The sequence below is a fragment of the Malaclemys terrapin genome, chromosome 9 (assembly GCF_027887155.1).
Source record: "Malaclemys terrapin pileata isolate rMalTer1 chromosome 9, rMalTer1.hap1, whole genome shotgun sequence".
NCBI lineage: Eukaryota > Metazoa > Chordata > Testudines > Emydidae > Malaclemys > Malaclemys terrapin.
The window spans coordinates 57,171,889-57,186,153 of record NC_071513.1 but is presented as its reverse complement, the minus strand read 5'-3'; the positions used below and the strand labels follow the sequence as shown (position 1 = coordinate 57,186,153).

Sequence of the window (14,265 nt, the reverse complement as noted above, 5' to 3'; positions counted from 1 at the left end):
TGTGTGTATGTGTGTCATCTGCAATCTTTATCAGTGATTATTTTATGTTTTCTTCCAGGTCATAGCATAGCGCCAATTCCTGCAGGACTCCACTGGAAACACTCTAGCTGAATGACCATTCCCCGTTTACAATTATAGTTTGAGGCCTATCTGTTAGCCAGCCTTTAATCCATTTAATGTATGTTATGTTAATTTTATCATTCTAGTTTAATCAAAATGTCATGTGGTACCAGGTCAAATATCTTACCTCAGCACTATCACAGTTATCAAACTTGTAATATCCCCAAAAAAGAGTTAGGTTGACAGCATCTATCTTCCATAAACCCATTTTGTACATTAATTACATTATCCTCCTTTAATTCTTTATTAATTAAGCCACATATCAGCCCCTCCATTATCTTGCCTGGAGAATTGATCTCAGGCTGACAGGTCTATCATTACCCAGGTAATCTGACCAGTCTATGGGAGTTTCCTTGTACTACTTTAATCTGGATATCCAGAGAGGGGGAAAACCCCTGTGGTCAGCCTGAATTCTATGATTCTATAACCTCTTACGTCAGCTATCGCAATTCCCGTATCTTCCAGCTTTTTAAGAAGCACATTTGTCATACCAGCTCCTGTAGTATCATCAATGTCAATAAATTCTAGAAAATGCTCTCTGACAGTCACCATTGTAGGGACATTTTCACTAGGTTCTGTTGTTACAAAACACACCATTAAAGTCATTTGTTCCGTATGGCTGATGTCAAGTGTGCAGTAGAGAATAACAGAGTACTATCTTGCTGACTTCAGATCTGCCACAATCTTCTTTTGTTGCCAGTAACTGTATGATCTCATTTTGAATTGTTTTTCCAAGGTAGTGGTGGTGTGTGTACATTTCTTGGGTGGTGACTCTTCTTAGATGCTCCTGGACTACAGCATTAAACTCAGCCATCAGCTCCACAATTTTAAGGAAGTTTCCATTGTTTGGCACATACAGCTGATCTGAAGTGCCATGCAGCACAAGGTTATGGATAGCAAGCATTCTCACAATGGCAATGAGCCTTTTCAGAACACTTTGCCAGTAAAGAGACTCTGATCCAATCTTCTCTTGATGCTGATCATCTATGGTGGCCTTTAATCTTAGTCTCATCTCAAGCTTTTTCCACCTATGGAATTCTCTCTGATCTGCTGTCTTCTCACAGCATGCCAGATTTCTAGTCAGATTTTTCCAGTCCTTTGTTCCTGTAGAACCCAATGTGGCTGGAACATTAGACTGGAAGAGTTTGCACCAAAAACAGTATGCAGCATTCTGGGTTTTTGAGTACATAAGCCATGGCCTCTCCACTTCACCATTGGGGATTTCACGCCAGTAATGTGTTGGATGGAAACGTCTATTTTCATTGTCTTTGGGGAACATGAAATTTTTCACTTGCTGTGGCCCATGCAGTACAAGGAAGTCCCTCAGGCTACAGCTCAAGTGGGTCCACAGTCCTGGATCATCTAGACTTAAGGAACTAAACTCAGCAGCAGCTGTTTCTTGCACCTCCACCACACTCTTCTTCTGATCTACCCTTTTCTTCAGGAATGTGCATGGCTACATCCATTTGAGATGGAGATATGGATGCTGCAGTAGCTGCCAGGTCACCTGCACTCTAACTGGAAGATCAGGCATCTCCTCACCACTCCCATCCTCACTGGGGCTGGAAGGCTCCCGTGAACATTTGTGTCTATGTATCTCAGGAGAGCTCCTTCCTGCTTAGATAGAAAAGCTTCCTTTGCTTTATCTCTTTTTCTGAATGCTATCCCAGAGGGGCATTTTCTTCTTTCATTCATGACTGCTGTTCTGTGCCAGCTATAGTGGCTCTCAACGCTCAATTGAAGGGGACAAATAAGCAGGCTGGTAGCACGGCCTGAGTGAGGGAAGATATCAGCCTCTTAAGGGCCTAACTGGCTCCTACTACTTCAGTTGACTGCCTGTTCTCCTCAAGTGGGTTCAGGGAAGCAGCAGGAAACAGGAAGTTCCCTGAGAAGCTGGTGTTAATCAGTCCAGGCTCCTGAGGGTGCTAGAGAGGTACATAAGAGGCTCATCCTCCTTTCTCTCCCTGCAGCTCCTACTGGTTTCTGTTATTCCCTCTCACCTTTTCTCCTGCCTATCTCTTGTGCCCTCCTTCCTCTAGCACAGCACTCTACCATCTCTGTGCATCTAGAGCGGAGAGAATACATATGCACCAGCAGCAGACACAATTTTCTACACTCTGGGTCATAGTGGCACCCCTCCCCCCCCCACATTCTGGCACCTGAGGCAGCCATCTCATGGTAAGGCCAGCCCTGCTCTTGTACCACTGGAGAATCCAGTACCGAGAGGCATAGTAGATACCATGCTGCAGCATATGCCTCTGGTGTTGTCAGTACTGAGATGCTGCTGCATTGAAGAGGTCTGTACTGCAGAAGGGGTTGGCCTTAATGGCACAGATGCCAGTGTTGGCAACCTGGTACCAATTTCATCTCATATGAGGGAGTGTTTCTTCTCTGAGAACACTCTACCCAGCCTTCCAGCTTTTTCATGGTAACTGGTATAGGAGACCTTGATTTCTTGGTAGAGGCTGGCTTCTTGGAAGCATACTGTGTATTTCTTCTTTGGTACTGGGGAAGGGGAGCTGTGCAGAGTCTCCAACAATGTCTGGAGGGATACTTCTGAGGTAGAAGTGCTTGGTGCCTCCCCAAATGGGAAGGCTGTGAGTGTGGATACAAGGCTGCCTCCATGAGGAGGGAGTGCAATCTCACCTCTCTATCATTCTTAGTTTGGGGTTTGAAGTCTCTATAAATTTGACCCCTGTTCTGGATGTGACTCTCACTGAGGCACTTCAGACACCTTGAAGGATGGTCACTTCAAGGCATCGACTTCTTGCAGCCAGTACAAGGCTTAACACCTAGAGCCCAAGGCATTCCTCACTACTGAGAGCTGATCCCTAGAACAAACAGGAAACAACTGTCTAAATACAAATAATGAATTAAACTTATCCTAAACTACTAACTATATATGGTGTCAAGTATCAGGGGGTAGCCGTGTTAGTCTGTATCTACAAAAACAACAAGGAGTCTGGTGGCACCTTAAAGACTAACAGATTTATTTGGGCATAAGCTTTCGTGGGTAAAAACCTCATTTCTTCAGAGGTTTTTACCCACGAAAGCTTATGCCCAAATAAATCTGTTAGTCTTTAAGGTGCCACCAGACTCCTTGTTGTTTTTACTAACTATATACAGGAGAAAAATTCCTGAAAGGGAGAACAGTTGCAAAGCAAGCCAATACACTGAGACTACAGATCACAGGCAGTAAAATGGAATGGAGGGGCGTTAGGGGCAGCTCCGCTCTTCATACCATTGCACAGCAGCATGAAGTGGCAGAGGGCACATGTGCCACCCTACTAGGTACCGTTAAGAAAAATATCTGTGGTGCTTATGCACTGGGCATGAAAACACCTCAAGTGGAATGGTCATGTGAGAAATCTCAAAGAAGAACATCTACAACAATGTCTCATTCTGTATGTTCCTTGTGAGAGTATCCAGGATGATGCTAAATAAGAGAGGACTCAATGCTGATCCCTGATGCACTCCCAGCCTTTACCAACGGTTTGTCTCTTAAACCAGTAGAAGTTCCAACTACTGAAATTGCACCTACATACATGGCTTGGACAAGCTGCACATAACATTTCTCCCTCAAACACTACCAGGTTACTTCCCTTCTAACTTGGTCAAAGGCCTTTTCCGAATCAATAAACATCATGGGAATATCTTTTTTTCTCTCTTTTTCCATTTGCTGCCTCAGTGGGGAAAAAAAACAGCATTTGTTGATTTTCCTAGCATAAAGCCATAGTTATTTGCAGGAATACCTACTCCACTTCTCAGTCTCTTATTCTTGCCCACAATTTCATCGTACGACTCATTAACTCTTTACCTCTATAATTTATAGGGTGCCAGTGTCACCTTTTCTATTATACATTGGCACCGTTATGCTTTTCCTCCATCATGCCCATCCAGAACCTGGAATTGAACCCAAGATTCCTCTGTGCTGTAGTAAATAGTGGTGAAATACATTAGCAAAATGTCTCTCATTCCCCTCTAGTGACAAGTGAAGATCAAAAACATGCTACTGCTATAATTGTTTCAATAGCTCAAAAGGTAAGGGATAGCACTGCGGATCTGAAGGTCCTAACATCATGTAGTGGTCAATATGATTTCACATGACAGCATTTCTGATTTATTTTTAAAAAATGTAGGAAGTTGCATTTAAAGAAACCTACATGGAAAGAATGTTAAGGATGCAAAAATCAATACTCTAAAGGTAGAAGACAACAGAATTAAGGTTGCCTGCACAACATTAATTCAGTGTCCTTCTACATATGCTTTTGACAGCCTTTAACTATATGATCACATACCATTTATTTCATAGGACCCCTATGATAAAAATGTAGACAGTGTATTATTGTAATAACTTTCCCTCCATTTTTTTCTTTACTTAGGATTATCATAAGAACAGATCTTCTGTTCTGTGAAGCCTTTACAGGCCACAGTATTGAAGCTTCTCTCTTAAGAAGGTATTAAGGCAATTTTCTCTTCCTCACACACCAGGAGTCCCTATCTAAACAGGCCAAACCCAGGGTAGGTTTGCACAGCAACTAAACACCTGTGGCTGGCCCCTGCAAGCCGACTCAGGCTTGCAGGGCTCAGGTTGCCGGGCTGATTCATTGCTGTGTAGACTTCTGAACTCAGTTTGGAGCCCAGGCTCCAGGACTTGGCAGCCAGAATCCCACAAGCCTGAGTTGGCTGTCATAGGCCAGCCGTAGGTTTTTCTTTGCAGTGTAGACGTATCCATAGGCTACCTGGAGGCTCAGTCTAGACCAATTAACAACTGTGGTCAGGGAAAACTGCCTTCTTCTCTTTTTAAGTTATCTAGGTGTCAGGTCATAGTCATAGAGTGTAAAATTAGAAGGGATTACCAGATCATTTCGTCCAACCTCCTGCACACCATAGGCCACTTAACAGCACCCAGCCACTGCCACATCAAATCCAACAACCAGAATTAGACCAAAGTATTACAGCTCTCAGGAGCCTAAACTATTCTGTGCCACAGGCAGAGAACAGGAGGGACTGAGGTGGCAGGCAAGTGATTGTCAGATATACCCAGAAGATCCTAGCAAGTGACCCCCACCCCATGCTGCATAGGAAGGTGACCTGCTTTTTCTCTCTCCCTCCCTGCCTCCTCGATCCCTGCCACTCTGACCTGGGAGAAAATTCCTTCCTAATGCTGCACATGCACATCAGTTAGAGCCCGAGCATGTGAACAACACTCACCAGACAAGCATCTAAGAAAGATAATTTTCAATATTGCCTCAGAGCACTGACCCACCCCATCCAGTGTTGCACCTCCAGCTGTAGCCATTTCTGATGCTTCAAAGGAAGGAGGGAAAAAACCCCCAAACCTCCAGAATATATTGTGGGGAAAAAATCCTTTCTGATCCCTACATGTGACCAACTGAAGCCTTGAAGCATAACATTTTAGAACTGTAAGATGTAAACCAGAGAGGACCGCCAGGCCTACCACTGCAGGCAACCTCATCATACACTTTACTGAAACGTACCAAGCTCTGTCTTAAAGCTAATTAGGCTACCTCCACCTACAACTCCTATTGGAAAGCTGTTCCTGAACCTCATCCCTCTGAAGGCAAGAAACCTTCTAATTCCCAGCCTAAGATTATTCATGGCTAGTTTATACCCATTTGTTCTTGAGCCAACATTGTCCTTTAACTTAAATAGCTCATCGCCCTCCCTGGTGTTGACCCCCTCCCTGTACCGATGTATTTATAGAGAACAATCATATCCGCTTTCAACCTTCATTTTGCTAGACTAACCAAGCCAAACCCTTTTAGTCTCCTCTTGTAAAATAGGCCCTCCACTCCTCTGAACATCTGAGTAGCTCTTCTCTGCATCTGTTCAAGTTTCAGTTCCTCTTTCTTGAACACAGGTGACCAGAATTGTGCAGAGCAGTCCATATGAGGTCTTACCAGTTCCTTCTACAGTGGAATTACTACTTCCCTATTTCTACTGGAAATACCTTGACTCATATATCCTAGGATTCTATTTGCCTTTTTTACAGCTGCATCACATTTGTGGCTCATAGTTATCTTGTGATTGACCAACATGCCTAGGTCTGTCTTTTCCTTTGCCACTTTCAACAGTTTAGCCCCTGGCTTATATCAGGAATTCTTATTAGTCCCTAAGTGCATGACTTTGCACTTAGAAATGGATGGGATTTAATAGTACTATGACTCCACACCTTAAGGTCATCCAGTTCTTCTTGTATAATATTCCAATCTTCCTCTATATTGACAATGCCTCCCAATTTGGTGTCATCAGAATATTTCATTAGCACACTCCTACCTGTGGTGCCTAGATAATTGATAAAAGTATTAATGAAGTTCAATCCCAAGACCAACCCTTGAGGCACTCTAATAGTAATCTCCTTCCATCTTGACAGTTCTCCTTTCAGCACAACCTATCATCTTCCCTTTAGCCAGTTCTTTACCCACCCTACAATTCTTGAACCAATCCCCCTCTTAACTAACAATTGCCCATGTGATTTCATACCAAATGATGTACTAAAGTCCAAATACATTAGGTCCACTGCACTTCTCTTATCTAAAAAACCCAATTATCCTCTCAAAGATATCAGTTTAGTCTGGCACAATCTATCTATGGTAAACCTTCGTTATATTACATTTCTTTTGCCTAATGAATTTAATTATTCTTTCTTTAATTTTTTTGTAAACCTTGTATACTACTGAAGTCAGACTAATGAACCTGTAGTTGCCTGGATCACTTCACCCCCATCCGCTGCCTCCTTAAATATAGTTACAGTGTTTTTCACTCTCTAGTCATAAGGTACTACCCTACACATTGACAGGTTTATTAAAATTCCTTGCTACTGAATTAACCATTTCACGTACCAGTTTTCAGTAGTTTGGAGTGGAAACTATCTGATCGCCACAATTTGAGTGTCTTAAGCTCTTTTAAGTTTTTGCTTTCATCTCAGATGTGGTAATACCCCCCTCACACACATAAAACGGGTGAGCTGAGAACAGGTATACTCAGTGGATGTCAGAGAGACCAGAAGAGAACACTCAGTGAAATAAGTTTCAGAGTAGCAACCGTGTTAGCCTGTATCTGCAAAAAGAACAGGAGTACTTGTGGCACCTTAGAGACTAACAAATTTATTTGAGCATAAGCTTTCTTGGGCTACAGCCCACTTCATCAGATGCATAGAAGATACAGTAAGAAGATATATATAGATACAGAGAACATGAAAAGGTGGAAATTGCCATACCAACTCTAAGAGGCTAATTAATTAAGATGAGTTATTATCAGCAGGAGAAAAAAATGTTTTGTAGTAATAATCAAGATAATCAGACAATTGACAAAAAGGTGTGAGGATACTTAACATGGGGAAATAGATTCGATTTGTGTAATGACCCAGCCACTCCCACTCTCTATTCAAGCCAAAGTTAATGGTACCTTTGGGGGCCTCCTATGCTGCAGATTGGCATGCCAAGCCAAGTCCCTTCACTTCTCCCTACACTAGCCTCAAAATAGGAACTTTTAGGCCACTTCCTGCCTCCAGTTGGTAGATGCACTCCTCACAGCCCATTGACTACCACCTTCTCTCCAGCCCTACATGGAGAAGCCATCAGGAAGACAGAGCTGGTAACTGACTGGCAGCAAGAAATGGCCAGGAAGCCTCCTTGAGCCCTTAAACTGTGCCTTCCATCAAAAATGACGGGAATTTGCTGCAAAAACTTGCTACCCTCCCTCCCCCGCATACAATCTTAACTCTGCTCCTTTTGAGTGATATCCCAACCAATACCTCAGCAATCATAGGCCTGTATCCTTCTGGAGCATGTTTTTTTTTCTTAAGGATAGGTGAAGTTTGGTTTGGTCTCAATGCTTACTGCCAGCTCCAAGCAATGCTAAGAGACCGTGCAAGACACTATCTTAACTCTGCATTTCTTGGTTTTCAGAGGTTAAAGTTAATTTTGGAATGGCCCAAGGTAGTGCTAGACAACCTGAACTTTAGATTGACAAAGTTTTTGGTAAAAAGAAGAACAGGAGTACTTGTGGCACCTTAGAGACTAACAAAGTTTTTGGTAGTGAATTATAGGTCTATTGCAAGTACCAGCATGACACTTGGTTAGATAACATCACTTTTTTTCTCCCTTCTGTCCATTGGACCCAAAAAAGACAGAATAGGAGAGCCAGGGATGTCTGTCTTGAAACTGGAAGCCAATCCCAGAGCCTAGTGTGAGATCAAAGCCTGGTCACTAGCTTGACCGCACATTCATCGAGTGAAAGAAGTCAGACCTGCTTTAGTGTGAAAACATCTTCCTCTGCTGCAGACTGCACTTGGATAAATGTCCCTGCGTTAATTACATTTGGTTCATATTTAAAAGCTTCCCCCACTGTCCAACAACCCTAAAGGCTAGAAACATAGCTTTTCTTCATGAAAGCTAAGATTCTGACTCATCACAAGACTGGGAGGCAAAGCCCAAGGTACATGCCTATAGGGCCTCAATTCTGCTGAAGGGCATATCTCAACACTACTGAAGGAGACCAGCAAGGCCTGTAAGATCTTATTTTGAAGATCTACACAACCTGTGGTGACAACTCTTTCATCCTCAGCTCTCCAGGGTCTTGTAGGAGGACCAGAGAAGAAAAATATTACTTTCCCCCCTTCCAATTCACGCCACAGTTCTGGATGGCTGGATCAGAGCCAGCATAGGATAGCATACCAGAATCAGTTCATGCCAGGCTCCCAGTGCTATGCTGTACAGGAACCTGAAATTAGGCCCGGGGTCAGATGCAAACGAAACCCTGGCAGGGTATGTCTTAGAAAGCAGCTTGGAGCATCCCGACAGCCCAAGTCCTGTCCCTAGGCAGAACAGGCACCAAGAGGAGCAGGGGAAGAGGCAGCACACTAGGGACCACGAGCTCCAAACTCGCTTCCACCATCAGGGGCTATTCCGTCCTTCACTCAGCAAGGTCCAGCGGGAGACAACCCAGCTCCCCAGCACGCCGGGCCCAGCGCACGCCCCGGGACACGGCCTGCTGTGGGCACTACGGGCCTCAGGTGAGTGCGGAGCGCGCGGGAGGAAGGCGCGAGCCCTTCGCCCCAGCCCCACGCACGCGGCCCGGCAGGCTCCACTATGCCCCTTCGCACACGTTCCGCCCACCAGATGGCGCCCTGGAAGAGGCGTTCCAGCGGGCGGGGTACGGGAAGAACAAGCTTAAGGGCCCCAGAGTTCTTTCCCATCTTCCAGCCCAAGGGGCAGCGCCCACCAACCCTACCCATCACTAAGCCGGGACAAACACTGGCGAACCGTGACGCCTTACGCTCCTTAGGATAGCGTGCGCGCACACTGCTCCTGTGCACGGGGGCGCACGGGCACAGAGCGTTCTGCGCATGTCTACGGTTTTCGCGCGAAAGTGGTTTGCGGCGCCCCGCCCCCGAGTGCCGCGCTCAGACGGAGGTGGGACCGACCGGCTAGTTCGGGAAGGGTAGTGGCGGCGCGCGGCCGGCAGGGGGCGCTCGGGGTCCGGCGCGCGGCGGCGGCTGCGCCATTGGCGGGTCGGAAATGCCGCCAGATGGCGGTTTAGGATTGCGGCTCCGCTGAGCGCGGCCCCCGCGAACGCCACCGCCCCGGCCCCGGCCTGGCTCCGGCCCGCACCCACCTAGACCCCACGCGCCAGCCGTAGCGCAGGCTCCAGGGGCGCTTCCCGGCCCGAGGTGAGCGGGGCGCGCGCGGGGGGGACGACTCTAAGGCGCCGATCCAAGATGGAGGCGCGGGGGGCGGGGGCAGCGGGTTGGGGCCGCTCGCTCGGTCTCCGCGGCGGCTGGGCCGGGAGCTGGCGCTGCCCGTGCGGGGAGGGGAGGAGAGAGAAGAGGAGGCGGGGCGGCGCGGCTCCTGCCGGAGCAGCGGGTCCCCCGGGCGGGGCGATTGCCGCCATCTCATTGTCTCCGGCGGGGCTGCCGGGGGCGCCGGGCGGGCAGAGCGGCCTCTCCTGCCGCCGGGCCTGGGCCTTAGCGGCGGCGCGGGGATAAGGTCCCCCTGCCCTGCGTTGGGCCAGGCCCGCTGTTTCCTCAGCAACCCCTGGAGCTGCGACCTGCGGCGGGTGGTGGGAGCGCGAGCGGGGTTGGCGGCTCTGTCATCGCAAAGGCGGCGGGGGCGGCGCGGGGTCGGCGGTTCTGTCATATGGGGGGGGGGAGAGACACGACACGGTACTGTACTGTAGTCTGAGGGGAGGGGCAGTGGGGGACGACGGTCCTGTGACCAGGGGTGGGCGGTGGGGGCACGAGTGTGGCTGGTGGCGCTCTGACCTGGGGCGAGGCCGAAGAGTGTGAGTGGGGTGTTTGGCGGTGCTGTGCCCTGGAGCAGGCTGTGGGGTCAACAGCGCTGTGACCTAGACTGGGCTGTGTGTGGCGGGGGTACAGCGCTGTCACCTGGCTGGGACGGGTGGTGGGGGCTGTAATGCTTTCAGCTGGGGCAGGCTGCAGACAGTGGGAGCACAGGCAGTAGCACTGTTATCTGTGTTGGGAGTGGGGTTAGTGGCACTGTGGTCTGGGGTGGGGTTGGGGTTGGTGGCAGTGCTGGGATCTGGGTGAGAGGTGGGCAATGTTATAATTGGCTGCATTGTGAGTTGCAGAGGGAGGTGGGCAATATGAGTGGGATTGGGCAGTGGTGTGAGCTGTGAAGCAGTTTGGTAAGCAGGGGTGGGATTGAAGGTACTATGACATGGATTGGGAGGTGGGTAGCAATAGTGGGTTGGTGGTTCTGTGACTGGAAGGGGGATGTGGGTGGTTAGCAGGAGCAGGGTCTTTGGCAGTGCTGTGGCCAGGAGATGAAGGGCCTGGTGGGTAGTAGGGGAGGGAGGTGTGCAGTGGAAGCAAGATTGGCAGCAAACCTGGGCAGGGATGTGGGCCACAGTTGCAATGGTGTTGGGTTATCTGGGAGGTGGACAGCAGCAGCAGTGGTTGGAGGAAGACATAGGAAGCAATAACCTGGGGTTGTTGGGGTTAAGGATCATTGGCAGCCTCGCTGTGACTTGGAGGGGACAAGTGAGGGATGTCTCTGGCGGGGTTGACACTTGGAAGGGACATAGGGGGTAGGAGTGTTATCAGCTTTGACCTTTGTGAATTGGATGGAGGTGTAGTGATTTGTATGTCTGGGAAGTGGCAGCAATGACATTGTAACTTGGTGGTACTGTGACCTGTGGGAACAATTGATTGGCAGTGGTGGTGGTAATACTGTGAGCTGGGCAGGGAAGGGAGGAGGTGGACAGCAGGGCCTGGGGGTGAAGTGGGCAGGAATGGCACTGATGCTGTGGCCTTATGGTGTGGTGGGCAGAAGCTGTACTGGTGGTGCTGTGACCCATAGGGGTAGGAGGGATATTGGAAGTAGCAATGGTATGGTGACTATGGTGGGGGGTGAGCAGTGGTGCTGTGACTGGAGATGGGTTATGGTCCATTGTGGCTTTCTGACTTGGGAAGCAGGGTGCCACCATCAACACTACTAGCAGAGTACTCAGTGAGGTGAGGTGGAGGCAGTATCAGCAGCTTTATGGCCTGGGAACAAAAGAAAACATTGGGACTGGGAGCACTGAGATCTGAAGGTGAGGAAGGGGCAAGGTGACATGGTGTTAGCAGTGGGAAGAGGTGATGCTGTGACCTGGCAGAAAGCATGAAAGCAGCATAATGATGAGGGAGGGGAGCAGCACCATAGTGTGGTGACCTGTGGATGAGAAGATAAGGGCTGATGAGTCAGGGTAACTCACTGTGTTTCCAAGAATTGCTTTTATTTCTCTGTGATTGCCTTGCACCACTCAAACTCCCCTCACTCCCTGGTGATCTGCAGGGATTTCCCCCTGTCCACCCTTGCTTATTTTAATGGATGGGAGCTCTTTGGCTTCTGACAAGGGGAGTGTGAAGTAGTTTGAATTATAATTGCAATATAATTATTTATGGTTTGAATTATGTACTACAGGTAGGTTCTGTCTCTGAAATTAGGGGAGGCAGGGATAGATGAAGGCCTGAGTACATGGGTAATTGGTCTTGCTATTTCCACTTCCAAGACTGCAGTAAGGTAGCTGTTGGAGGTAAAGCCTTGTCTAGACTAGAGTTACCTGGGTTGTTCTTAACTTGAGTTGTGTATCTCAATTATAGCAACATAATGGATCACATGTACACACAGTAGACATGTGTCTAAAATTTTAGTCTCTTTCTATGTACATTGTTGCATCATTCATTCATGTTCGAGTCAATGATTTATGCATTCCAGAGTTCCTGGGCCAAGCTGATTTTGCATGGCCTTTTGAGAGGTCTCATTTGTTCATTTGCGGATTCTAGATGACTTTAATAAATGATCTCAGGAATTCACTGGACTGGAAGGCTGTACCCTTATCAGCTACCTGGTTGTGAGCCCCTTTTCTTGCCTGGGAGCTTGGATTCCTCACTTGAGTGCCTCTTGCTGTACTTTCCAGCATCTTATTTTTTCTCCAGCCAATGAGAGTTCTCAGTGAGGGTGTCCTGAGTAGATTGCTGATCCAGGAATGGCAATCCTAACAACTGTGAATTATTGGTGAACAAGCTGCAGGAGATACTTCTCAGATATTGTGATTTCTTTTATTGATTAATGAAATGCAGTAAATTGAGTGTCGGTTCTGGGCCTAGTCCTCAAACATAGTGTTGGGACTATTGGTTCTGGAAACCTTGGATGACCAGTAGTGAGTGCAGGCTTTCAGATGAACAAGGCCATGTTTTTGAAGTTGTCTGAGGAGTCCATCAGGCTCATATGACAAGACCTCAATATCAGGTCAGATGGGTATGTGTTACCCTTTAGCAAGAGTCAGATGTTACCAGTTTCCTATCTGTTGGGAATAAGGTTGGGGTTGGTAGGTTCATTGTGGGTGCCCTAGTCTGTGGGGTTTATTTGGCTATAAAAGTGCTGGGCTGTAGACATGTTGTGAAGGCGGCTAATGTCCCTGAAATCATTGAGGGGTTCTTGCAGCTGGGATGTACAGGAGCTATACGTGCCCGTAATCTGCTGTCCACAAAGTGCAAATGACTACATCAATAAAAAGAGCTATTACTGAATTGTGATTCAGGTGTTTTAGACCATTAGGAGTGGTTTATGGGTATAAATACTGCAAGTACTAGCAAAGTGCAGGACACCAGGATGTTTAGGAACTCTGCAGTATTTGTTTGTGAGCAGGCAAGAACGCTTTTCTGAAGAACAACATATACATCAATGTTCCCACTACTATTCTTGGGGACTTTGCTACCCACTGTTTCCGTGGGTCATTACGAGACTTACCCTGACTCAAGGCAGCCAGATAGAAGACATCATAACTAAACCTTGGCAGATGGATTGAAAGTGCTTCTGGACGGCTCAAGACATGATGGAGAAGCTTACTTAATCATAATGACTGGTCGCTACAAAATGTTCTTGCGGTGATAGGAACGTGTTTCTGCATATTTGACTTTTCCATCAGAGTAGTTGGCAAACACAAATGCCTTGCAAGCAGCTTCAGCCATCCCGAAAGCAGACTACTGGCTCATGGGTTTAGCACCAGGTGAGCTTTGGAAATTCATATGGAGAGATTATTAATGCACTTTATGATTGGAAATGCATTTGCAATTACTATGGATTTTGTTGGGAACTGTGTCTGTCTCATGTTTCTAGCAGTAATGGCGATACATTTATGGATGATATATACTGTGTGATATTACCTGTGCATTGTTAATAAATGTATTTGTGCAGTGGCCCCCTCAAAGAATAATCTGGGGATGCACCAACTGTGCAGATTGCAGTGGTGGAATCTTTTAGTAGCAATGATCGTTGGAGTATTCTTCTTCCTTTCCCTTACAGTTCTGAACATTTGGAACTGAGTGCCTCTGGTCCTTCCAACTGTGGTAGTAGACCGACTAGAAAACTCATCGTGTCCTTCAGAATGGATTGTTCCCAGGGCTGCTGCCATGTTTCTAGTATACTCAGATTTTAAATTTTATTTGTTGTTTTTACCAAAGATTTTTGATAGATTTTGGGTGGAATGCCTAACTGTTTTTTTAGGAGCCTAAAACTCATTTTCAAAAGAGATTTTGGATTTAGGCTCTTAACTGCCTAAGTGCCTAAAATCACTTTGGAAAATGAGATTTAGGCTCTGAAATCAGGGATTGAA

At 47.1% G+C, this 14,265-nt stretch overlaps 1 protein-coding gene across 5 annotated transcripts in view; it reads left to right on the top strand.

The window, feature by feature from the left end:
* Positions 1 to 9,664: 9,664 nt before the first annotated feature.
* Positions 9,665 to 14,265, top strand: part of STAG1 (stromal antigen 1) — a 391,372-nt gene continuing 386,771 nt past the window's right edge. For 4 of the 5 annotated variants that reach the window (XM_054039941.1, XM_054039940.1, XM_054039942.1 and 1 more), the window contains exon 1: positions 9,665 to 9,817. The gene's annotated coding sequence lies outside the window, so the exon portion shown is untranslated. Of the gene's footprint in view, positions 9,818 to 10,707; positions 13,660 to 14,265 lie in introns of those variants that run through there. The other variant, XM_054039944.1, reaches the window with a different exon arrangement.